The following is a 24,359-nucleotide window of genomic DNA, read 5'->3' on the forward strand; positions in this document are numbered from 1 at the left end:
TCTGTTCACTAACAGCTTTTCCTACCGCAGCTTGCCCTTCCATTGTAAGTACGAACATTCTATTATCAGCAGAGATTCAATTGATCGATTGTTGTCTGGAATCTTGTTTGAACGATCTGATTTTTGGTGGAGCCTGTTATGTTGTTATGCGTGCTTTGCTATGGATGGGATAAAAGTTGGCATTGCATGTTTTATTTCCGGAAAAAATGTATTTTGATGTAATTTCCAACTTTTGTCTTCACTTCCTAATTTACCCTTGAGGTGCCTCGAGACCTACAGCAAAGTGTAAACAGTTATATATAAAGTATGATACAGTACACTTTACACTGACAGCGCATTTTACCCATTTTAGTGTAGTATGAACTGTGTTGGCGTTTAATTCATACTGAAGGTTTTGCGTTGTAAGGTTCAAGTTCAAAGTTGAAGCTATGCTCATTTGCAGAGATTAACAGTTTTAGCAACGCTTTAAATTGACTTGTTTTCAGCCTGAATTACTTTTCCCACCGATTCGCCATTCCATTATCGGCAAAAAATGAAATAAAATAAAATAAAATAAAATAAATAAATAAAGTCCAGGTTCTTAAAACACTCGTAAGTGATTGGCTTTCAAGTACTGAACAGGATTTAAGATCTTGTTTTAATGTGTCTTCTGAATTGTGGTATCACCTGTAGCCTATGGCTCTTTGATGGAAGGAAAGCTTTGAGCGGTGGAATTTTTAACACTAACGATACACCTTTTAAGAACTGCATTTCTCATGCTGTTTGGGGAGTTCTAATGGAATCCCTGTATCTGTTCGCGTTCACGTGTGCTAATCACTCTACATTGTTAATTAATGTAAACGCTTTTGTTATCGGATATGGTATATTGGTGCGTTGGTCTTCTTAGGTATTTACATCAGTTTAACATGCGTTTGAACAAATGGGACGATAAGTGGGGACAATGTTTTTCTGATGTCCTGAATTTTATTGAACACTGCACTTGAAGTGGCAAAAACGTGGTAATTCCGTTACGCACATCTGCTACCCATTTAATAACATTTTCGTCATTTTAATCCAGCATACATTAAATAAGACAAATGGGGCGATGCTGATTAGCTAAAATATATTGTATAGTGTTTCCCTTTTATTTCTGGTGTTTCAGAATATATATTTTTCATAATTAATATTTCATGCATTGTTATTGTTACGCAGGTGAGGTTATGATTAAACAAGCGTATCAAACCATTGCACGTTTTGGGTATTAACACTGTTAAATCATGAACAATCCTTGACACTTGTGTTTCTGTAAAATGTCTTTGAGTTAAACAATTGCATGAATCCAGACAGTGTTTGACTGTGGTCTGGGCAAAAAGGGAGGAAATAGTTACTAAAATATGGCCAAACTATGTACATAGTTTATAACTAATATATTATTTTAAAAGCCTTTATAAATGTAACAAGTGTAATCTGCGCACGTTTCACTCATTTCCTGAATTATTATATTTAAAACACGATAATAAAAAAGGCCTATAATAATCAATTTATGGAAAATCCATTCATCATTGACGATGTCTGTTATTACTGAACTGTCTGCAAATTAAAACACTTGATCCTAATAGAACTGTTTTTTTGTTGTTGATAAGTTACAACTGTTGAGATTTAGCAATTATTTGAATATTATTGACGCTGTTTTTAAAAATTTTTATTTTATTGTTATACGCTACGAAGTATACCTTAGAAAGTAGTCAAATGATGGTAAATGCTGTGTGATTTCTAAAAATCTCATCTGGCAATATTAAAATAAAAATTTGAAAAACAAAATATGCTTTATCCACAATTGAATAGACGATAAAAACGATCTTATTCAAAAGCCTTGAGTGCATGTCAGTGACTTTAGTTGGCCCTGAAATAGTCTAGCAATTGCATTAAGCTTGTGTCCCCTGTTTTTATCGTAATGCTCTAGAATTGTTGTTTCTCTAATAGTGACGTGCTTGATGACTTGTGTCAAGCTCTCCATCACACTTTGATTCCTATTCATGCGACCGAGCAGTTCCCTCAAGCTCACACGAGGACAGACCCAGGAGCGTTAAGCTTCCTTTATCTTCGCTGTTAATCCTTCGTAAAAGAAAAGAAAAAAGCACAAGGCGGCCAGTGTGCTTTTCGAACACCTCACGCTTCGTCGTTAGTCTTCATCGCTGTGTAGAACATTTATTCGAATAGAGTTGATGTCTGGTAGTGCTAACTACTATATAGCGTAGTCATCTGACAGAACACACGATTTATTGATTTTTTTTCCAGTAGCTTATCTCTGATGCGGTTCATTCCTTTCGCTGCACGTAGTGTTACAAATAAGACATTTTCTTTGCACGGTTCAAGTTTGATGTTGTAACAATTGCTCTTTGTTTATTTCGTGTTAGTTGTTGACTGCCATCGTCACAGCCGACTGTAACTTTTTGTATTATCAAAGGCAATAACACACCACATCAGTACGAACCTGTGCGTGAACTTTAGCTCATCCGGCGTTTAAGGCATATTTTAAAAATTATTTTGAATTTAGGTCAGCATGATCGTTCGTCGTCAATCGTGTCTAATTTAAGTAGCTTTCAAATACGTTTCCTTTTTAGTATTCTTTTTATGTTGTTTCCTCTCTTTGCTGTATTCACCCTGATCTCTGTTGCTCCTTCTCGTCTACACAAGCGTCCTCCACCGCCCCCCCCCTCTCTCTCTCTCTCTCTCTCTCTCTCTCTCTTTCTTCCCTCTCTTGTCTGGGAGGGGAAGCCCTGCCTCCCCGCCTTCCTCAGATCAATGCCCTGGCCACTCACTTTCTGATGTTGCACGACGGGAAATGCTTTGAATACTTGCGACATGGCCGCTCACATTGATTGCCAAGATTGACAGCAGTAACCATCGCTTCCCTTGTGTTTCAGAGAGAAGGGAGATAAATAAGATAGACAATAACAAAAGCTCCTCGCAGTTTTGACAGTTAAACTTCTACGAAAGATCGGGAGTCTTTCTCCATGGCCAGTGGAACAACCAATAGACTTTAGTTTATTTTTCCCTCTTGCAGTGCTTTTTTGAAATTATAATAACCCAAACGGGATATCGTAAGGACCTGCATTTGGCTTTGCTTGACTGGCTACAACAAGGTAACCGCAAACGATCGGAGTCCGCTGTTTCGTGGTTTGATGCCGCATTTACTGGTAGCCTACTACGTTTTGTTGATACAGTTTTTTTGTGCTTCGTAACAGTATTGACAGTCATCGCTGTCAATAAGCTGATTTGTTCTGTGTGCGTGTTCTCTTGCTTGGGCAACTGACATTTGAATACATTAGGCTACTGTTAGCTACATTAAATGTTATTTTACTTTTTCGAATTAGGCAATATTCTTTTTATAATTTATAGCGTTTCGCCAGAGACGTTCAACAGTAGCTTGTATCGTGTAACAATAAAAGTAATGCCTCTTATTTGAACATATGGCATGGTTTCGATCATGGAAAACGTGATGATTTAGGCTATTAGGCTACTTCTGTTGTAGCCCCTGTATTTAGAGTAGGCTACTGATAAGTGCGACTTACATAAAAGTGTACAGAAGTTCGAATATTCACGTTCTTCGTGTATTGAACGTGAAATGCGGCTACCCCATGTTTCCTTCAGATATTTTCGTAAATGTCTTCTGTTCTGTACTACATTTATGCAGTTCACACGTAACGCGCCACTTGAACGTTGTCTTGGGTAGGCTATGGTTTGTTTTCATAATGTCGCCACCAACATTAATAATATCATAAAAGTTGGCTTTTATGTTGCCGTGCATTAGGGGTTCTATTGCTTGCTCAATGTCTTGTTTCTATGGGGAAGCAATTTCACTTTTGTCCACAAAGCGGTACTATTCATCGACTGACGTGCGTATCACTAGGTATCCAACTCCAAGTGTAAACGGATTTGAGGCTTTAAAAAGTTTCTTTGAAGTTTTAAGTGTGTTGTATTTTCTTTATTTTGAAGACGTTTTAATTTAAAGAGGTTGGTATTTAGAGTTTGGCTCATGGGAAAGGCATCGTAACAATCAAAGGGAAAATTTGGAATCTCCTTTGCCTCGCTTATAGCTTGGGAATTCTCTCGGACTTAACTTTCGCCGGAGGTCACGCAAATTGACCTTAAAAGAATGCATTAGCCATAAATTAAAATAAACCCCTCATCCAAAACCTGATCCAGTGAGAGACAATACACGACCTGGACAAACCAGGCTTCCTTCGCGAGCCGACCAAACGGTGCGCGGTGCTGGGGAAGAGGGAACTTGACAGTAAGTAAACTACTCTGTAATGCGGAATTCTGTTCCGGGGGAATTATTTGATTGCCTTTGCCATATTTATTACTTCCATTGGATGAAAGACAGATTGGAAATATTTCAGCCACAATGGAAGAAAGGACTGTATAATAGTGATGAAATTTAAATATTTAAACTTGCTTTGTGCGTCATTTTGGCAACTTGTAAAATGTTGATAGGCTTGCTGCGCGAAAAATTGGATTCTGCTTTTTGATATATATATATATATATATACACACACACACACACACCACACACATTTATGTGTTAAATTGGAGCCAAGGAGGTGATTGAGCAAGATGATTTTTAAACAAGATGCTTTTCTAGATCCATCAATATATTAGTTCAGTGTAATGTGTTCATTTGATTTAAAAAAAGATATGTTTCGGGAAGAAAATTTCCAGGCTTCCCGAGACGTTAAAAACACGATTTGGTGTGATGGGGGGTATTAAGAGGACAAAACGAGCGCAGTTTGAGTGAACTTGCCTGGTGAACCGAGATAGCTCATCATTTTAAGGGTGTTTCTCAAAATTAGACGCACACATTTTAGATAACGCATGTTTACTACTGCTGCAAGTGTAGCGATAACGTTTTAATAAGCAATATTGTGAACGCTGCAGGAGACGGGAGTTAATGGACATATGTTAAAACCGCAGGAGAAGAAATGTGAGTGATCAGGACAATTCACTCCAAATAGTGGAACAGATTAAGAAAATATATACTATATGCTTACTGTCGTATATGTTAGTACATTAACCGCTGATAGCCTATGTATTCCGGCATATCTTTATTAAACGGTATACTGTAGAGGCAATTTTGTTCATTCAACTTAGCATTTTCGCACCTAACCTCAAAAACCAGTACAATAGCATATTGTTCCAAGTAATAGCCGGACTCTGAAACCTTAATTAAACGCAGCTTAACTTTTCTCATATTTTTTCCTAAATAATGTCCAGTCAGTAGTATAACTCAGTGTCTTATAATACATTCTTGTCTTAAGTGAGAAGGGCTGTTTGAAAAACAATCCTCTGGCTTGTCCCTCTGTTGGGTTGAAGTTGATCCCGTAATGGTATTTTGTTTTGAACAGTTGCTGTTAGCTGTGAGTGGAAGTTCCCTCATAAGGTAAGGTGGCACTGGTGTCCAATGGAAGTCCAAATGGCACATTTATAATTAGACTGCCAATTCAGCACATTGTCCCGATTGCTATACAGGGATATGCAGCACTGTCTGGGATTTCAATAGAGGAGACTTTATTCACTCTCGGCCAGTTAGACACAGCCCGCGCGGATGGGTTGAGAGAGTAGGAGAAGGGAGTCTATTGATATCCACTGGACGACTGTTTCACAGCGCATTCTAAATAAGAATGCGGGGCATTAATGCGCTTGTACTTCCATAATCAGCTTTGTCTTTCTCAGTGCACTTTTACTTCTTTTTGTGTTTATTTTTCTTCTCTGCATTTAATGTAAAAAAAAAAAACCAAAAACATGACAAATAATGTAATAAAACAGCTGTAAGTCATTGACGCAGACAAACATTTTTCATGATAAAAAAATACATTCGCATAAACATAGCTGCATGGCAACGCGGCAAACAATTTCTAAGCAAGGAAAAAAAGAAGAAATGATGACACTGGACTTATTCTTATGTGCTGTCTTACCCCCCTTAAAAAAAGAAAAAGGAAACTGCGCATAGTGGTGTGTAATTTTGAAACACACACACACCACACAAGAAGAGAAGAAATCTATGGTTGACTTTTTCATGAAAGTTGAACCTTGTCATTTTTATTTTACTGTGGTATCCTATTGTGCATTGTCTGATATTAACACACAATCTATTCATTAAGAGTTTAGAATTATTTTCTTAATTTTATAATAATATAATTATTTTGTAAAAAATAAAATAAAAAAGTAATCACAATCTAGAGTTTCAATTTTTAATAATATAAATATATAATGCATTAGTAGTTGATCTTACCTCCTCACATACGAATGAAAGAACACGCAATTGTGTGTGTGTGTGTGTGTGTGCGTGTGCGTGTGTGTGCGCGCGTATATCGCATTTTCCTTGTTCAGTCTGGACGTATAAAATATGTCACGCTGGTTGACACATATGGTGGCAGTAAGTTTAGAGAATTGGGACACCATTTAGCCATACTGAAACCGCATGCTCCGCAGGCCGCGCTTGCGCGTGCTGGCTGATTTGTTTAAACGCATACCCCACCTAAAGCCAAGACGAGCGACTCTTGTCTTCTGCGCTCCATTTTGTAAAACTTTATATATGTAACTTAATTAATTTGACTAACGTTAATCACCAAACGAAACAAAAAGTAATAACCATTATTTCACTAGTGGCTTCAAAAAAAGAACAAAACACTACTTCACATAAACGCTGAATATATTATTTGTGTCTGACGCTGACAGTTTTCTTTCAACTCGAACGCGCCATAGTCTACTGAAAACACCTTTGCCGTTGTAATTCTTTATAATGCATGCGTCCAGTAGTCACATTTTATGTTATTACGATTATATACTAATGCAGGTATTTTGTTGTTTTATTTTAGACATTTAAAAATAGTTTTAAGTCCCTTGTTTTCTTGGAAAATGTTTTGCTGTCATAGTGATAGAAGTGTATTAAAGTGTATATGGAAGTGTAACAGTCATTCATAGACACAACTTGGACTGTTATCTGTGTACTTCTCATTATGAAATTGTCATTTCATTATAGATGTCATTTCATGATAGATGTCATGTGAAATCTGCTATCTTCCTTCCTCAATACAGTGTCATTCAGCCTTGGACAAATTATTTTTAATGCTTTTAAGATCACAGTGCGATAACATGTAGCCTAACAAGATGAGAAATTAATTATTTCATGTCTGGCTGTTTTAGCTAAATAGTAGGTTTTTACATTTTTTCTCAGTTATTTTGTGCCTTGCATGTTATACATGTTGACGAGCATTGTCGGGCTGGGCGGTGGGGTGGGGTTTATGTCTGTTTAAAGCTAATTGAATGTTGAGTCCTTCTCCTGGGACCTCCAGTGCCTGGCTGGCTGTAGTGGAATGGATCATCAGCTCAAAATTCAGGCATTAACTGAACTCTAAATAATTCAATAATAATAATCAAATAATTTCAATTGACTGTGTGGAAGACTTGGTCTGCTTACTGTGTGTTCTGACGGTCCTCTGTTTTATGTGATCACGCTGTTACCTCTGAAATAACACAGCCTCATTTTACTATTGAAAATGAAATATGTGTATGATTTGGGGAGGGGGGCGTACTGTTCATATATATGTTTTAACTGACAGCATACAGCGCAAAGCGTGTCTGTCTTTGATGTGCTCGGTGTGTTACAGGTGCCAGGTTCTTTTACGAATCATTTATTCTTGTGGTGTACAATTTTACTGCATTGAACTATTATTTCATGATGGGTAATTATAATGAGTTTAGAGAATGTCTTTTATACTTTCAGCTATGATATTATACGTGAAAGCATGTCTCAGTTTTTCCATTTTTAAAACAAACTTGAGAGTTGAGAGACAGTGTGATGTTAACTTAAAATGAGTGGGTAACCTTTGGACATATGGTCCAGAGTAGTTTCTGGGCAGCAGTGTTCTTTTTGAAGTTTTTTCTTCTTCTTAGCAATCAGTAGAAATGTTTATTTGCAATAACGATGAACAAGACATATAATATTATTTGAAGTGAATGTTAATGCTGCACAGTGCTGCTGTGAATTTTAGTTTTTTACTGTGTCTTACTGTATCTACTGCATTTAGAAATGCAAAGAAAGGTATTTTCATTGTAACAAGGCTGACATGTATGCTCTAATCCTTTGGCATTTAATGAAATTGAGTCATCGGTTGCGTTTCTGACAAATTCATGTTGTTCTGCGTTGTTACTTTTGTCCGGACGATGCTGTATATGTTAGAATTTTGTGGAGAAGTGTGCATGCTTGTAGGTACAAATCTAAAGCCTGGCTCTGCTGTAGCAATTTTATCCATTGCTAATTTCCATGCCAAACGGAATATTTTCCATCAAAATCATATTACAAGCCATTACATTTCACAGTGTCCGTGAAAAAGTACAACGTCTCCCTTAGCTGCGACAGCAGGACTGTGAATTTAGCACACAGAGAACAGCCTTTCTCAGTGTGCTTTTTTTCCATTCTCCTTTTGTGACATTTGGACGTCTCCTGTTAGAGTGTTTTAGGAAGTGCTGTTCATAGCATTGCGCCGTAACATGTTTCTGCTATCGAGTAACAATGTGCGGTTTTGACAGGATTTGTTTTGACATAAAAAGATGCGTCTGAAACCCGGGGATGTAAAATATGAGGTGAATCCCATCGGGCATGCCGACGTGGGTAGGCGTGCGCGCCACTGCCGACGCCGCAGCAATGCAGGGTTATGCACATCTCTTAGGCCGCAGAATTTCAGTCACCTTTAAAGACTGTCAGAACACCTCTCTCTCTCTCTCTCTCTCTCTCTCTCTCTCTCTCTCTCTCTCTGTGTTTGCTTGAGATTTCTGAACCCATACGAGACCAAAATGGAAAGCTGCTCTTTTAGATTAAAAAAAAAAAAATACATTTTTGTTTATGATATTTTACAGTACGCGCCTATGGGCAAAAGATGACAAAAAAGGTTGCAATCAACTTCAGAAATGAGGAAATGGAAATTATTGTCTATTCATAAATAATATCAGGATTGGCCTTCTTGACAAGAAACCGTAAATTTTTTTCCCCTGCTTAATATCGGTAGAATTAGCACAGTGCTCCTGAGTATGAAAGGATAAGGGAAGAGGAAGGGACGTGTGTATGTGTGGTAAAAAGGTGGCTGTTTGTTCTGGTGCTGTTCTGCTCTGCGTGTTTGAGGTTTTTCTGGAGCGCGGGCAGACCGATCCCCAGTGATAAACAAGATGCAAGCAGGTAAACAACAGCAGGTCTGGTAAAGGTGGAGGGGGGTAGAGCAGAAGTGGGGGAGGACAGTCCGGGTAATGAATGTGATGAAACACATGTTGTGACATCTGTCTTTATTAGTGTTAGCTAATTTGCAGCGGAATATCTCAACAATGATCAAAACCCACGGTGACATGCTAGTCAGGAGCCTCTCTTTTGTGGCGACTGGAAACATCAGAAGTTTTTGCCACATGTATTATTCAATCAATCCAGCACCTTTGATTTTGTTGCGATTTTTTTTAACCCAGCGTTCTGAAAGAACACAGTAGACGCAGATATGCTAATTCTGTCCAGTTTTGTGCAACAGTCAGTCAAGTGAAGGTTTACAGTTCTGTCATTTCAAGGAGTTTTAATGCATTAATTAATTTTAAAAAAAGTTTTAGTACCACCATAAATTATTGTGGAGCCAGAGGCAGCAGAGTTGTGAAGTCCGCTCCTGTGTAATTTTAGAAAATGAGAAGTTTTCTAGGCAATGTACCATATGTATATTTATTATTTGTGGTTATAACTAGGCTAATCAAGCCACTGCTACAGGCTGCTTTTGCTGTTCTGTACTTGGTACATTGTGCTGATTGCTGTTTATAATTACAATTTTTATTAACAATGAATTATTATTATTATTATTATTATTATTATTATTATTATTAGTAGTAGTAGTATTTCTAAGAGTATGTGATTTTACATTTTGAATTTGATATATTAATATAGTGAATTTCTGAATAAACGGTTTTTATTATTATTTATTTATTTGTTTGTTCGTGCTGGAGAATTTAAACCCTTCTGTCACTGGCCCATCCTTGCATCCTGCGTGTGGCTCCTCCGAAATATTGATGAAGTGGAGGGTTTGACTGAGACTTAATCTACACACAATAGGGACAAGGGGGGTGCCATTGCAGCACAATGCAAGAACGAACAAAGTGCTTTATTCAGCAGGGCCAGAACCATGAATCACTTCTCATCTACCGTGGAAATATTTTGAAATAAGCAAATAAATGAATCGTGTTCGTACAAAATAATAATTGGCTGATGGACAGGTACAAATAGACATTTAACTTTAGTCTTAAGTATTCTTTCCACATTGCAAGTACAAATTAGCCAGCCTATACTTATCTGAGGCTTAACAACACGCCCAAATTGCAGTCTTGCTGCAGTAAAAAAGAGCTCCGGTCTTGAGCACACGAGGACTCGTAGCCGAGCTCCACTGTTCGCCATGTCCTCTCACCGCAGGGCAAGCTCAGATGGATTGTTTCTTTTCAAGGGCAGTTATTGTTTTTTTTTTCTTCTTCTTCTCCCTCGCTTTCTTCGTGAGCTCGGAGCCAGATTTCTCCCTGTCTAAGTATAGAAAATTGAACATACGTTTTTAATCCTGCGCTCACTTTTGTAAATGGAGATTGCAACCTTTTTCTCGATGTTGGAAAGAAGAAAAAAAAAGCCAGCACCTGTGGCCCCGTTGCAGAATGTGAAACAACTGGAAGAGATCATTGCAGTGACTGAATTTACTCCGACTCAAGCCATCCCCGTTACAGAAACTCAGGCACAATCGAAACACTCTATCCCACAACTGACCATGTGCAAGTTGTCACATAAACAAATAAAAATATTTTTTGTGGTACTGTTTGAATCTCTTTAAATGTCGGTTATAATTTCTGCCTCTTAAAATCTTGTTTAAAGTAAATTAATGAAAAAAATAAAATAATGCAGTGGTGATCATTGCTGTTAATTAAGTCACCCCACACTGATTTGCTTATTGTACGCCTTTAAAAGAAGTCAAAAGGATTTCCTTCTCATTGTGTGACTGCTACTTGAAAGAAAAGCAGGAAACATTCGGTTATGATGAAATTTGTATTATTATTAGTGGATTCTATCACAATATGCTATTCTCAATATGTGATTTAATTGGCCGTTTCTCTTGTTCCGGAACACATTATGCATAATTAAGCGAGCCTTAAGCAACACAGCCCTGGTGGCTTTTGTTAAACGGCCTCTGTTGAATCTGCAAATCCTTTATTGCGCATTAATGAACAGCGAATGTAAATTTAATCCAAGGTGCCGTGTTTTCCTTTTTTTTTCCTTTTTTTTTGCGTGTGGATTCTCTAATCAGTGTAATCAGGTAATGGAATTAGTGCTTTTTATTGTTTTTTTTATGAATCGGATGATTCAAGATCTGAGCAGTGGATATGAAGATATCAAAGTGCCGCCTGCAGTCCTGCAGTAATTAAAACACAGTGGTTTTGAGCCCAGCACTTAAGTTTGTGCTCATGCACTGTGGCAGTGTCACCTAGTTTGTACTCTGTGTGTGTGTGTGTGTGTGCGTGTGTGTGTGTGTGCGTGTGAGTGAGTGTGTGAGTGTGCACGTGTGTGTGCGTGTGTGTGTGAGTGAGTGTGTGTGCGTGCACGTGTGTGTGCGTGTGTGCGTGCGCGCGCGTGCGTGTGTGTGAGTGTGCACGTGTGTGTTTGTGTGTGTGTGTGTGCGCGCGCGTGTGTGTGAGTGTGCACGTGTGTGTGTGTGTGCGCGTGTGTGTGTGCAGGCGGCGGGCGGTTGACTCCTGCATGCTTCTCCAAATACACTTATAATTTTGTACAAATGTTTATGCCAGTCCACGCTCTGCTGTGGAGAGTTTGCCTGCCGGCCAAAACCATTTCAAGACAAAGTTAGTTTTCTTTAGCTAACCTCTCATTCTGGCCTCTCCTGTGTTTTTCTATTATTCATTTTTTATTTTTGCCTCCAAAAAGAAAAGTCATTTAGCACAACACTTTTCATTCTTTTGTCATTTATTGATCTTTGTAAAATGACAATAGTGATACTACTTCAAAATATCAGTCTTCGTATTATTAATTTCCTGTTATATAAAGGTATTCGTAACTGCTCATCATCAGCGCTTTTGATTGGCACTGCAAGTGACAGAAGACAAGCCCTCTGCCTCACCTCGCCCCACCCACAATTTGCGTGAATAATTAACTTCGAGCTGACCCTGTGTAAGGATTGCGGGAGTCAACAGCGTCCTGGTGGAGCTGTGGCTGTTGTTTTGTTCTGTTCTCGTGAGGCCCGTCCGGCCTCAGCGCCCAGGCTCAGAAGACGTGGTGTTGGGTTTTTTTTGGGAGAGAATGAGGGAGGGAGCGTGGGCCCCAGACGTTCTTAGCGGCTCTCAGCCTCTGATCTCCCGACTGGCCCTGAAAAGAGCCCCGCTGGTGGGCCCGCTGCAGTGAGCTGCCCTGGGGATACCACCCGGGAGACCCACAGGCACAGGCCACTCTGGCCACACTTACATTACAGTAGACTGAGTCGATGTGGCTGGCTTGTTTCAGGGTCCCTGCCCTGGTAACCGATCTTAAATGAGGACAACCGTGTCGGTGTGGCCTCAGATGGTAGCGGTCATGTGGCAATGGCTCGGCTGGCTTCATACATCTCTCAGTGGTGTGTGTGTGCGTGCATGCGTGTATGTGTGTGTGCATGTGGGAAATGGCAACATTTCGCAATTGTTTATTAAATGTTTGGAAGGCTTTGACATAATCAAAGGCAAAGTGACATTTCAGCTATACATAAATAAATAAAAATCTGCGAAAAGTAGAAAGATGAGTAATTTATTTAGCATATGACAACCAACTGGCTTGATACATACTCCCCACTGACATACTGTGACACCAACATAGTTTCAATTGTTCTCTGCACTTAAGAAACAAAATTAGCTAAAAATAATTGCTGTCACGACACCGTGTTTGTTTAAATGGAAATCAGCCAGAGGAACAGATCTCTTCACTCTCTTAAGCACACTGATGATTGGCAGCCATTGTTAAGCGTCACAGTGTCCCTTCGGCTTGTCGAAAATGAATCTGGGATTTTATCTGTGAGTGATTTGGTTGGTGAATACCTTTAAAGAGGAATTCCAGTCAAAATGTATTGTATCTTTTAAATGTTTATATTACTTTGCAAGGTTATGCTGCAGTTATGGCTGGTCTTGTTATGCCATAGCTGTATTGTATGGGCTTGCATGGATTTGTTTGTGTACACATATCTTAGATTTGCATTTTTTAAGCTTGAACCTTTCATTTCAGACATGCCACTTCCTGTTCTATACCCATACCAATGAATTGTCATTGTGGTTGTTATTGCCTGCATGATACTGTATCTTGCCATGATGGCAAATTATTGTCTGTTTGTCTGTCTGTATCGATCAGTTAACCTGTCTAGATTTCCGTCTCTCGAATATTCTCTCCCATGTCACAGTCATTCCACTGAAAACCCTGAGCCTTCTTGGGCATTGATGAACTTTCATGAGCCTTCGTGGTAATGTCTGAAGGTCCCCCTTCGACGTGGCCACACACTGATTCGAAACGAGCCAGATATTGGAGTCTGACAGCTGAGCTGCCATCTTCCTGTATGATCTGTCATGAGACGCGAAATACGCTCCAAAGCTTCTGGGAGCGGAGGCCGGCCTGCAGGTCACATTTGGCCTCTGAATGATGTAAGCGCCTGACGTGTAGCGTGTAGCGCCCGGCGCGTAGCCCCGGAGGCCGCATCGCAGATGCGTTTTCCTCCTTTCTCTCTCTCTCTCCTCTCCATCCTCTCTTGTCTTCATCCGCTACAAAACTGTCACCATATGATAGATCGCAAACTTTATTGCATGTAGAAGTGACTCGGGGGTCACTAATTGATATAACATGATTTGGCGCCGAGATTTACAAGGTGACTCCCAACACTGAGGATCCGAGATCCGATTTGTGATGGAAAGCAGTTTCTCCCTCGTTCTCTCTTATGGCTTTTCAGTGTGTCCTGCTTCCATTTTTCCACAGACAGGAAGCCAGATAAATGAACAATTACAACAATTAGGTCCCGCTGACCCAAAAGCAACATCTGCTGATCCCCCCCCAAACGCTGCAGGTCCTTACAGGGGTATCATTCTGTGTGTGTGGTCCTCGGACCGTCTGACTGGGGAATATTTGGAGGAAGAGCGTTTCGCATTTAGGATATTTTTGTTGGCGGACGAGGACGGCGTAGGTAGACGCGAGGCGAGGGGAAACTCCGCCGTTGCGCCAGGACGCTTTTTTCTTCGCGCGGAGAGCGGCGAGCGTGCGTAGCGAGTGTAGCGGCTCGCTGGGTCGCTCGCGCGCTGACGGCCGACGGGCCGCCGCCGGGCCCCGGCGCACAGATCACGTTGAGGACCGGCGGCGTCCTCTCAGGGATAATTACGCCGCGCCCTCGCAGAGACCCTGCCGTGGGTTACCGCTGCCGCTGCCTGCCTGCCGAAAAAAACCTCCTACACAACACGGTGATGACCGTCACCGAGAGAGAGAGAGAGAGAGAGGGAGCGAGAACCTGAATAGGCAAAAACAAAAAAGATAAATAGAGGGAGAGAAAGTGAAAAAGAAAAAGGGAGGAGTGAGAAAAAAGAGGAGGGGAGAGCAAGAGAGAAGGTGAGGGGAGAGTTAGAAAGGAAGAAAGGAAGGGGGAGAAAAAGAGAGAGGGAGCGACAGGCTCAGAGAAAGGCCAGCCAAACACTTAAGAGCGGCGGAGGTCTGTTCTTCTCTGGGAAATTTCAATCAAGGGGAAAACAAAAGGGGCTTCAGACCTCTGAGAGAAACTTTCGAGCCGCCCGGAGAGCGAGGGCAGATGGGAAAACCCGTCCAAGATGCAGATGGGCGCTGACATCGACTCGTATCCCCCCGCAGAAACGCTGATGGGGTACATAAACAGGAGCAGTTTGTGAAGCGTGATGGATTTTTGGTCCATGTTTTGTGCATCTGTGGGGACTCGGAACTAAGTTTGTGCAGCACTGACTGTGAGCACCGCCAGAGAGCCACTGCTCAGATTGGGAATAAGCTCAAAGCCATTGGGCGTTAGGTTCATTGCTGAATTATGACCCTCCCATTTAGTCTGCTGCCTACTCAATAATGACTTTTGGATTCATGACAGAAAGTAAAGAGCTGGATGACAGACACGCAAGCTCTCCTGCCGTCGTGCTCAGATTTTTGCTGTCCTGCCGATGTCTTGTGTGTTAAAGCGGCTTTAACAATGAGCAGAAAACACAGTGATCTGAACATCATTTCCTGTGTGCTCAGTCTGAGTGACAGACAACAGCCCCCTCACATATTAAAGTGTCCTGTAACTATTTAATTTGCTGAGAAGGCACACTGTAGCCTGTGTTTTTTTTTCTTTGTTCTTGGTCCTCCTCTCTGATGTTTCACATATTTATGAGCTGCAAAAATTGTATTTTCACTGAAGATATTGTCAAAATGAAAGGTTCAACAGTGACAGGGAGGAACAGGTTGTGTGTGGCTGGAAACATAACGCTACCTTAACTGGCCTTCATATTAACAAGGTGAGACCACCTTGACTCTATTTTGGCCTTATCCTTTGTCCACATCAGTGCTATTGTGCCCTTTCGTGTGTCCTTGCCGTTTCACACTAAAAGCCATACAAAATGAGAGGAACATCAATGCCTTTCTTCTTGTATCTCTTGAGGCTTTTTTTACAGGGCACTTTCTTCCTGGTCGTTCACAAGCCGTTTAGCACGATGGCTGTGCCACACACCCTTCCTCAGAAAGATGCGCTCTGACAGTTTGGGAAACAAGGTGATGTTTTCACCCACCCAGGAAGTGTCATCTGCCTGCCCCATGGGTTCTCTGCCCTGGTTCACTCTCCCCCATCTCCCTCTCCATCTCTCTCTCTCTCATCTCTCTGTCTCCATCTCTCTCTCTCTGTCTCCGTCTCTCTGTCTCTGTCCCTCCCTCCTTTCTCCCCTCTCTCTCCCCCTCCCTCTCGGCCTTTGTGATGTGCAGCGAGGAGCTGGTGGTGAGAGGGTTGGGAGCTTGTCCTGTAATAATGTTAGCCGCACACTCGCATATGGGCGAAAGCGAGAAGGCTTCCTAAAAGCAGGCCGGGAAATGATATGGAAAAGCTGGGAGATATTAAGGCAGAATTGGATTCCCCCCGCAGCCCTGTGTGGAAATTGGGAACGCGCGATGCCAAAAACACATTAAAGTGACAGAAAGCGAGGGGGGGGGGGGGGGGGGGGGGGGGGGGGGACGCCACAGCGGTTAAGTTATGACAGCAGCTAAGCTGGAGACACTCCTCCCGCTCCGGAGCGAGGCTTTTGTTTCCTGGTCTTGCTGATTATTTATAGTGTCGCCACGGAGGCTTTTTTTTGCGGGCCTGCCTTTGGGGGCCGTGCGTCAGTGGGAAACGGCGGCGGCGGGATTCTCACCGGGGGCGGAGCGAGTTGTGCGGCTGCTGGCTCCTCCCCCAGCCCCCGTAACGTCTGTGACGCGCGCGCGCGCCTTCTGCTTTCTGTGTGTACTGCACGCCTGCTGCATGCAGCCGCGCGTGCCTCTGTGAGAGGGCGCCCAGAGAAAAGGGTTTGCTTTATTTTTCCCCCCTCTCTGAAAACAGCAGTCAGACGCTTCCCAGCATGCCCTGGGGCAGGCCCGTGGTAGTGAGATGTCTGAGGGTCTGAGCCCTGCTCGTAGCGAGGGCTGAAGATAATGGTGTCAGTGTTGCCGGGAGTCCGCTGATGAATCGGCTCCAGTGAGTGTGACCTGCTGGGAACGGCATCCATGACAGCACACAGTCGCTGGCAATAGCAGTACCAGACAGACAGACAGACAGACGGACGGACGGACGGACACACTCGCTGCTCGGGGGAGCTGCCGTGACTCTCCTCGAGGCCTCACTGCCGTCAGCGCGCTGAAATAAATCTGCCCCAGAACTTCTCCCTTTTTTCCCCTCCTCCCCGTCGCCGCTTCGCCGCGATCCCGCCGCATGCCGGCCGTAGGAGGCCGGGGGAAATAGCCCACGCTTTGAGTTAAAGTGGAGGGCAGGGAACTGCAGAGAAATCACAGCACACCGGAGCCTGAGCTTCATGGGCTTGCTGTTAGCGTTTCTTAGCAAAATGGGGGGAAAAAAAGAAATATCATAATGCATGCAGACCGGGAGGAGCGTTCTCTCAATACAAGGTGACGCCGTGCCTGCCTGGCAGTCACCCGGCTCTGAAAATGCACTCTATACGAGCAGATCTGCTGTTTATAGGATTTATACGGGGTTTGGGTCGCACCAGTAATACGCTATGGAAAATGGAGAGTCAGCATACAATGTACATATGTAATATATATGTCAGGATGCAAAGAGTCTGCATGGCAGTGTGTGAATACTAGCTCTTCAGTTGCATTGTGTCATCTGTCGTCTTACTCTTGGATTGTGTTTGATTGTTTTATCTGTCAGATGGTAAGAGATATAATGTAATGTAATTACACTGTAATGTAAAGCAGTGTGCCTACAATACATTACATTAAGCTATTTAACAGCTGATCTTATCCACAGTGACTTACAATCAATATATACAGCTAGATATTTGCTGAGGCAATTCAGGTTAAGAACCTTTCTCAGGCGTACGACAGCAGTGGCCTACCTGGAACTCAAACCTACAACCTTTGAGTTACAAGCCCAGTTCCCACACCATTATACTGCACGGCCTACCTGCTTAATGGTGATCACTAACTGTAAAAAGTGTTCAAAATGACTTGCATGAACAGTGTGAGCATCATGCTGTAATAACAGCAAAGCTTCTCCACAGACTATAGTTAGAAAACCTCCCCCTGCCCAAAGATAGCTTTTCTAGTGTGCGGTCATAAAATCCTTTTTTTTCAGATTTCAGATGGGTAATGAAATTGCCCTGTATCAGTCAAACGTGTAGCCGAGAGACCTCACACTGCACTCGCAACAAGCCTTTTTAAAATCTTAACATCATCTTTAGATTTTTGGGAACTGTTCATGCGATGAGAAGGGCGGCCGTATGTTTGCAATATAACTTTTTTTTTTTTTTGAATGGGATGAAATGGAAAAAAAAAAAATTGATGTGCTGAAATGATGGAGAGGCTTTGTGGTTTTGCCTCCCTTGCATTCTCCCATGAGCCTCTTTGACCATGTGAACGCACAGCCACTCCGGCACACGCCACACACCCACGCGTGGCGCGCACACACACACACACACACACACACAGCGGTGTGCTTCTGCTGAGCCCTGCTGTAAATGTGCTGGAAACCAGAAACTCAGAAGGGGGTCTTTTTCTGGCAGGGCTTCAGCCACACCAGTCTTTTTTTTTTTTTTTTGAGGATTTTTTTTTCTTCTTCTTTTTTTCAGGAAGCTGCAGTGGTGGGCTTTTGGACCGGTGTTGAAAAGCACTCGCAGTGCAGGGCCCTTTATCTGGAGAGGGGCAGAAATTATAATGCAGAATAAACCGTAGTCCCAGAGCCATCTGCTTTTGCACTCAAGGTTTCTGTATGAAAGCGGGCCACTGTAACCAAACGTGTGCCCCCTTCTCTGGAAGCAGGAAACCCACGGGTGCATTCCCTCCTCTTACTCACCGGAGGAACAACCAGATCTCCGTGGTAACTCATCGCTAGCTATTTTGTAGGGACGCTTCATAAATAAGATCTATGTCCCAACTGTAATGGAATGTTGGTGGACACTATTACCCATCAGCACTTGAGCTTTGGTTATTATTATTATTCATATTGATATTAATGTTAATATTAATATGAATAATAATAAATGCATGTATATATACATTTACAGTGAAATGAGATACCATGAAAACTCACAGTGAGAATTGCTAACGTATGGCGTGCACCTGGTTCATGCACAGAACATACAGCCAGTTTACGCTAGAACATACTTACCACACATTGGCCTTGCTGGAGTGGGTGTCTTCGTTGAAAACGTTAGGAGGGATGGGCCTCCCATCCTGCACCCCCCCCCCCCAGCCCCCCCTGAATGAATCCAAATTTATTGGTCGACATCAACAGGGTGGAGGGATGCGTGCGGCTGCCAGCTCAGAAAGAGGCTACTAATTAAACTGTCATCATTATCAACTTGCGGTCAGTGCTCATCCTCAAAGCCCGGCTCTCTCGGAATGAATGCGCGACCAGTGGATCCTCGGGGGCTGCGCTGTGCTGAATTAGAGCGAGAGACAGACCCAGAGGAGGAACGTGCTGCGGAGAAGCTTTTTTTTCCCCCGCGTTTTTTTGGCAGATGTTTCGGAGGCACACTGCCATCCCCACTAAGGTTTAAACAATTACAGAACTTCAGAAGGAGAGGGAGAAATTTAGCTAACTCTGGAAGAGACATTGCTTTTGACTTGCCCAATAAACACTGGGGGGGACACAGTAGACCCACACGTGTAGAAGCCTCTGGTGATTTAAACCAAGTAAGCAGTTTTGAACGACTGCGCTTCGACACAGCAATTGTTCATCAGTCCGCTGTAGAAGACGGCTCTTAATACAGCATTTCTGCGGCGCGATAATCCGAGTGATGCGGCCTCCTTGAAGGTTCCTGGCATAACCGTTTATTAGAGCTTAATTACAGCCCTGGGATTGGAGGGGAGGTGACTCTGATTGGGGCAGTTTTGTGCAAGCGGAAAAACGGATGAATATTAAAACTCCTGTTACATGTTAGAGCCTAGAGCCAAAAAACTGAGGCAAGCATAAATGTATGTGGGGTTTGGACGTGGCGCGCGAGTCCGCCAGACGGGCCGTGCAACCACATGCGCTGATATCATCTCTGCTGCAGACTTCATCGCAGGGTTTTTCAGCGGCCGCTATTGGGCAGAAAAGCCACAGAGAGAGGCCTGTCCATTAATGCGGCCTCCCAGGAGCCTGGCGGCTGCCTCTTTTCGGCAGAGCGCCGTGGAGGGAAGACTTGCTCACTGAAGGAATTTGTCCAGCTGATTTAGCGAGGTTTAAAATCTGTCCCGAGGTGCTTGATCAGGAAGAAAAAGGGGAAGATGTAGCGAGTGTGAATCGTGTTTTTGCATGCTATCAGCCTGGCATGCAGGAGTAACGCAGTGGACTTTTACGGCAAATTGAACACAAAGCCGTCAGGAATGTGTAAGTAAGCCAAGCGTTTGCCCCCGTGCTCGCTTCTTCAAAACTCGGGAAGTATCACACGTTCTGAACTTCAAAGAACGCACTGTTTAAGCACAAAGGTAAAGGTTCGTACTGTTCACAGAATTTTTCGACAGGAAGATAAATATTAATTTATCTTTCTTTCTACATCACAGACTTCTACCACACAGATTAATGGGTTAGCCTCATTATATGAAGTTACTTTTTGGTGGGTGCCTGCTCTTTAGATATGAAATAAACAACTAGGCTCCTGGATTTTACAATTTCACAACTGACTTCCTCTTTAAAATGCCGGTGGCGAACCTGCCAATTATTGCCTTTGATTTCAAAAGCACAAGTTTTAGCTCTGAAAGGTATTCATAAAGAAAGTTCAATTGCATCAGTATTCGTGGCAAAAGGGCATTTGCCATTCAGCGAACAAAAGTGTAATTTTTCCAATTTCAACAATTTACTGCAATGTTGAAGTGTTGTTTTAATCAATAAAAACCCGACGGTGTGAAGTTGGAAGAAACTCGGATAATTGATACTAGTTGAACATTTTGTGTTTATTTAAAAACATACTTTCAGCTTTAATAAATTTGGCTGCTATCAGCCTTGGAATTCTTTCAGCCTAAACACATGGTGCTCGTGGAGTAAACTTGCATTAAAAAGATTTACATGCTTTTAGATTTTTGTATGAGACCGGATTTGTATCTAGTACGTAACGGCTATTCGGTGTAAAGAGCTGCTTTTATTGATGCGTGTGTCTGAATCAAGCGGATACGCAGACAGTGCACGAAGACTCTCCTCTTCAGGCTGTATCTAGGCTATCTCAACTCTAACCCTCCTTTCAAACCCTTTATTATTATTTGATGTGTTTCCAGGCACATCTGATATGTTAGTTTTTCGTATTTGACTGTGTTAACAGCATAGCTGATTCTAAGCGCTTATTGTTACACTGTTATTAGCCCAAAAAGTCCAGGAAATAACTTTAAAATGCGTTTCTGTTGTGCTGCGGCTCTTATTAACCTAGTTGAATGCGCGTATGCACTTCATTTTGTAATTCTCTCCGGACAAGAGCATCTGCTAGGCGGATGTAATTTATTGTTGTGCAGGTGCACGCTGTCCGGAAACCGGGGTGGCTCGTGGGTGCTGGATACCAGCGGTCAGAATGTCCTGCGGCATGTTTTTCACAGTGTCATGCAGAACACGAAGAGCCTCATGCCAGAAGCCCCAGCTTGGGTGTCCGGCTTTCTATTTTTGCTTATTTGCTTTCTGTGTTTCGTTTGGACTGGCCGCTCAAAGCGCGCACCCTGCTCAGAGATATGTATTTATATGTAATGTAATACATACGCAAAAAAAAAAAAACGAAATCCCAGCGAACAGTAGTGGTAGCAGAGGTTTTCTGATGTTTTTGTTGGAGGTTGTTCAGTTTTTCTGTGTTTTTTTTTTTCTTTTTCGGAAGAATAATGTGAACCATGTGCCTGGCCGTCTGAGGAAAATTAGCGACCTTTCACGTGACCCACCTGTCGTGCTTTCAGCACCGATAATGCTAACCTCATGTTACTATCATCCAGGGAGGGGGCTTCATGTCGAGGGGGCTGGAGGGGCGTCAGCGCCATATCATTCAGGGTTTTTGGCAGGAACAGTGTGGTTGGGTGTAGCCCCCCCACCCTGAGGGAGGAAGCAGATCTGTTTCTAATAACCAATGACCGAGTGCAAAGGCAAACAAACAAACACTAATGCTAAGCTTCCTCACTTTCCTCATCTTTTTATTTTTTTCCCCCTGCTTTACAAATTTCCATTCAAGAAATCTCCTGATTCTTGTTAATCTGACGCGTGTATTAGGCTATTGTCCATGCAGGCACACACACACACAAACACATAAACACTAGCGACGGCCGCACCCTAAATCCACCCAAGGTGAAGAGCTCCCGTTGACTTCACCTTCCACTCGGTGCTAAAGGAGTAAGGAGTCTCCCGCTGTGAGTGGAAAATAATAACCAGCTCGGGGTATTTTCTTTACCCTCCCCTCGCTCACAGAATGCTCCCTTATAATATAGTGTTCTCTTATAATATAGGGAATATAGAGGGACTCAGTGATGTAAGCTGTTATTACTGGAGGTGCTGAATGGGAAAATCTCCATTATTTTCTGGGGAAAAAAACGGCACCGTGGAAATAAAAAGCAGGTCGCGTCATAAAGGCAACACTGTCGCCAAATGGTTGCAGGGCGACGCGTTCAATCCCCGCCCACTCCCTCCCCTGGCGTTTGGGCCACCTTGCCGTTAGCCACGCCCCGGCTCCAGCATGCTGTGCGCACATTTCCTTCTCTTGTGTGGGAATCAATGCACAATGGCCCCTGTGCTGGACGGCTCCCTCTGCATAATGGACTGCCAGAGGAAGCCCGTGTGTGAGAGAGACTGAAAGACTGGAGCTCTGACGAGCAGAACGGGCTACGTTAGCATGCTCTCTGGCTCTGTTAACCAGTGTGCTGTACATTTGATATGGAAGTAATGGCCTTTGGGTTGAGGGCCCGCCTGATCATTCGACAGTGCATTTTAGGGGGCAAAAAAGGTCTCGTAGACTCCAGCATCAAGACATCAGCAGCAGATCTTCTACTCTTCCACCCTGCCTGTTTGTTTTTCTGGCATGTGTCTCGTGACCCAACCAACCCAATCCCCCTTCCTGTGATTTATCCAAAGCCCTGTTTTATGGCTCTGATTGACTGTGTTAAAAGTCATTTCTGTTGGACGGGATATAGCTCACAGAGGGGCCGTTTCACTGCCCTGTGTACAGTAGGAGCTTCATGGGAAAGCCACATGCATCTGATGGTTAAGTGACCAGGAGGAACCATGCCTCTCCTGTCTTTTTCTGCTAATTGAATTCAGCACTTAAATAAGCTGGCAGGAGGACCCTTACCTTATTCAACTTATTTATTGCCTGACTGGAGAGATTATTTGACCCCCTCAGTTCAAAAGACCTTTTTTTTGGTACAGAAAAGGAGTGTTAAACTCAATTATGGAAGCAATCAGTGACTCAAACACTACATTTGTTTTGTGGAAGGGGAAGGGTGGGGGGAATAGGGGGAAGAAAAGAAAGAGTGCCTGGGACCCTGCAGCTGTGGGGCCTGTCGGAAGGGAGGAGAGAAGGAAGGGAAAATGAGGGAGCAGAGGAGAGAGTGGCCCCACGGTCCCAGCTGTGTCATGGGAGATTTGTGTCCGTCCCCTAAATCATTCCCCTCTCTACAAGATTACAAACTAAGAAATATCAGAAAACCGATCATTCACCCCGCCCCCTCCCGAATTAATTGGCAGATTTGGTCATGTGGGTTAATTTAGAGCTAAATAAAAGAAAAATACAATGGGTTTGGCTGTAAATTAAAATGGTGGTAATTGTTTGGACGATCAAAATGGCTGTATGGGTATAAAGCACGGGAGCTAATCACGGGCAGATTTATGCCACAGCAGCTGCCTACGGCCGCTGTTTCTCTTCATTTTCCCGTTCACCTCTTAAAGACGTCCTCCTCTCTAAGAATGTGAGTGCTCGAGAAAGGAGATGCTAGCCTTCCTCTTGTTTTTTCTTCTTCTCCCCTTCCTTGCATGCACAGTCACAGCTGGCTTGTGCTAAACTGTTGCGTGATGGAGCTCTAATTCTTTGACAGTGCAGCCTTTCTTTTCCTCACTGTGTTTGCTCATACCTCTTGGCCCAAATGTAAGGGGGGAAAAAAAAGCCTCTTATTTATTTTTCCTCTATAGTTTTTTTTTTTAGCAGTAGTGAGAACATTGTGGAACGGAGCCGACTTTGTTTAAAGTCACTGGACAATACCGGAGAGCCCAGCGGCGGCCCCGGCCTCCCCGGCCTCCCCAGGCCCGCTCACAAAGGAGCGCGGCGTGCCCGAAACGCGGCGAAACGCTCCCAGTTGTTCCCTCCGCGCCTCCGAGATTAAAAAAACCGCCACCGGTGGAAAAACAGCCCCCTTGATCAACGGCGCTTTCATTTAGCCGAGCCGGCTCCCTTTGGAAGGAGAGAGAGAGAGGGAGCGGGCGGGCGGGCGGGCGGGAGATTTAGGGAGGTGTTCGCCAAACCCCGGGAGCGCTGGGGGAGACGCTCCGCCCCCCCCCCCCACGCCGCCGACCCGCGGCGCTCGGCCCCTTCCCTTTAAAACGCCACCTGACCTTTTAAAGCGGCGGACCCGCACCGGCGGGCCGGCGGCGAAGGCAATTCACCCGACTCAC

At 43.3% G+C, this 24,359-nt stretch overlaps 1 protein-coding gene across 16 annotated transcripts in view; it reads left to right on the forward strand.

Moving 5' to 3' along the window:
* LOC118227027 (transcription factor SOX-6-like) overlaps nt 1-24,359 on the forward strand; it is a 188,160-nt gene continuing 163,801 nt past the window's right edge. For 3 of the 16 annotated variants that reach the window (XM_035417091.1, XM_035417099.1, XM_035417105.1), the window contains exon 1: nt 2,781-3,125. The gene's annotated coding sequence lies outside the window, so the exon portion shown is untranslated. Of the gene's footprint in view, nt 45-2,780; nt 3,126-3,407; nt 4,277-4,645; nt 4,967-5,387; nt 5,423-24,359 lie in introns of those variants that run through there. The other 13 variants (XM_035417093.1, XM_035417102.1, XM_035417097.1 and 10 more) reach the window with 9 other exon arrangements.

Source organism: Anguilla anguilla, chromosome 5 (genome assembly GCF_013347855.1).
Source record: "Anguilla anguilla isolate fAngAng1 chromosome 5, fAngAng1.pri, whole genome shotgun sequence".
In the NCBI taxonomy this organism is placed as follows: Eukaryota; Metazoa; Chordata; class Actinopteri; order Anguilliformes; family Anguillidae; genus Anguilla; species Anguilla anguilla.